Raw genomic sequence first — 2513 nt, 5'->3', positions numbered from 1 at the left:
GCCAGAAGGAAGCAGAGAGTTAAGTATCTGATTTGAAAATTCATCCAAAGTAGTCTAAACATAAAAGAGAAGGAGGAATGTGTCAGATTTGAATGTCATGACAAAGCTTGAAAATTAATTATAATAGAACTGTTATAGACTTTAACTCTACAGTTTCAGTAAAAAATTCAATTGGTTGTGTGTTTTGTTTATGCAATGCCAGAGATGATGTACAGGAAGGCATTTTGAAAAATGTATACGTGTATCTAAACAGAACTTTTCTGATTGTATAAACTTTTAGAACTTGTAACAGGAAACCAAGATAAAAAACAGTGGATATCCTTACCTATATACTTTTTTTTTTTTAAATAAAATATGAAATGCTTCACGAATTTGCATGTTGTCCTTGCGCAGGGGCCGTGCTAATCTCTGTATTGTTCCTATTTTAGTATATGTGCTGCCAAAGCAAGCACTCCCTACATACTTTTTAAAGCTGAAGAAAGAGTTGTTCAGACCCCTTCCTGAACAGAGGTTATTACGCTGTACAATTATGGAGGTTGCTTTTCATTTTGCTACTGTATCGAATTGTCTAAGGCTACAAGAGTAATACTGGCATTCAGCACGCTCTCTTGACTTTTATTTCCATTTTCTTTAGCAAGGCAGAATCCAATCCAGGGAGCAAATGATGTCTTTAGGGCTTTAGTACTTCAAGATTTTCTCCTATTTCTTTGCTGTGTATTGTAAGTTCCATAGCAATGCCTCATAGAAAGGAAGCTGTGAGCTGCACATGGAATTTCTAGAACCGATCAATCTTGCACGCTGTCTTTGGTACTCCCCTGATTATTGCCCACATCTCAAATCATGCGTCATCAGAGCACAACATCGCGGTGGATACAGGGCCTGTGTAAATTCAGTATGACTGTGATGGACGACCATGAAACCCGAATGTTCATGGGTCCCTGCATCATGGTGCGGTGAAGCTAGCCATTTTGCTCTCCACAGGGACCTGATCTGTTGATGTGGTCTCACCAGGTTAATCAACACAAGACAGTCTTCACACATTAGCCATCATTTCCATGTGGGTGAGAAAAAATTTAGAGAATAATGAGTTACGTGGCTGCATGTTTGGTCCATTCCCTTAGACCACAATGACTATATAATTTATTGTCCAAATGAAGACCCTTTTTAGAGAGTAAAACAGAGGATGGGAGCATCATTAGTAATAACACTGGGCCCACACAGATATAGACAGAGACTATCCCAGGGAGACTGGGGAGAAACGTTGCCCGACTTTGAACCCAAGCCCTGGTGCAATACCAGACAAGGAAGGATACTACTGGTGGATGCATGATGTTGGAGATGTCCATCATTCCTAGTTATTTACTGAAGAAGAAAACTGCTAAGTGGGAAGACACAGAACAAGTGCATCCATCATTGTTCTTATGCTCTCCGACCCCTTCTCTGTTTTGATTGGATACTATAATGTCATACAGTATTCTTCAATTTTAATTTCAAGAATGCATTCCTTTTCTACAATTAAGGCGTTTAAGAGCTTTGATTTGGGTGGGTCCAGTTCTAACCTCTTGCATAACCAACGACCCCAAACATAGTAGCGAAAACAGCAGCAATCATTTCCTATCTCTCTGGGTTCTAGGAGCTGACTGGGTGTAGCTAACTTCTTACTCTGTAGACTTCCTTGAAGTTGCATTCAGATAGTGTCTGGTCTGTGTCATGTCAAAGGCTTCCCTTCTCACATGACTGCTGGTCATTGCTGACTGCTGTCCAGAACCTCAGCTGGGCTTTTCAGCCAGAACTCTCTGCGCAAGTCCTCTGCATACGGCATGGGCTTCCTCATAGCATGAAATCTGGGATCCAAGAGCCAGGAGGAAGCTGCCTCTCCATTCATGGCGTAGTGTTGGAAGCCACATAGCATTACGTTTATACTGAATGGTGACAGACACAGGGATCTGCCCAATCTCAAAGGGAAGGGACATAGACACCACCTCCTGATGGGGAGTGACAAGATTACGTTGTAAGAGAAGCGTGTGAACTGAGAGATATTTTCATGGCCATCAACAGAAAACACACTATGCCCAAAGGATAGCCAAGAGATGAAAGAGAAAAAGGAAAAGAATAACTCGAAAAGGCAAACATTTCTGAAATAGACTGCATGAGTTGACATTTTTCTTGAATCAAATTAATATCTTGTAACTTTCTCATTCTTCCCAAATGAGTTAAAATGGAATTAATAGATTTTTCAAAAATCTAAGTATTATAGTTCTTAAAAAAAAAAAAAAGCCACACAATACTACTAGCCCAAACTGTTATCCAAAATATACGGTACTAATTAGCTCTATACCTAGTGTCCCAGACTGAATTCCACCACTCATTTTTTCTCTTCTGAATTCCTGCCATTTTTTCTCAAGTGTCACCCTTACATCAATCTTCTCTCTCTGCAGTTCATTTTTGATACTCGCTAAATTTGCCTATACATCTCAAAACACAGAAAATTTAAGTCGGGAAATGTTTTATAA

At 39.7% G+C, this 2513-nt stretch overlaps 1 non-coding gene across 1 annotated transcript; it reads right to left on the bottom strand.

Moving 5' to 3' along the window:
• Window positions 1-348: 348 nt before the first annotated feature.
• On the bottom strand, window positions 349-452 carry LOC141569404 (U6 spliceosomal RNA). Its single transcript, XR_012493016.2, has one exon. It is a non-coding gene; the product is annotated as a U6 spliceosomal RNA (small nuclear RNA).
• Window positions 453-2513: the final 2061 nt, after the last annotated feature.

This window comes from Rhinolophus sinicus, chromosome 11 (genome assembly GCF_057876585.1).
Source record: "Rhinolophus sinicus isolate RSI-liver-muscle chromosome 11, RSI-T2T, whole genome shotgun sequence".
NCBI lineage: Eukaryota > Metazoa > Chordata > Mammalia > Chiroptera > Rhinolophidae > Rhinolophus > Rhinolophus sinicus.
The sequence above is the reverse complement of the archived record's forward strand: the minus strand, read 5'-3'. Positions and strand labels throughout refer to the sequence as shown.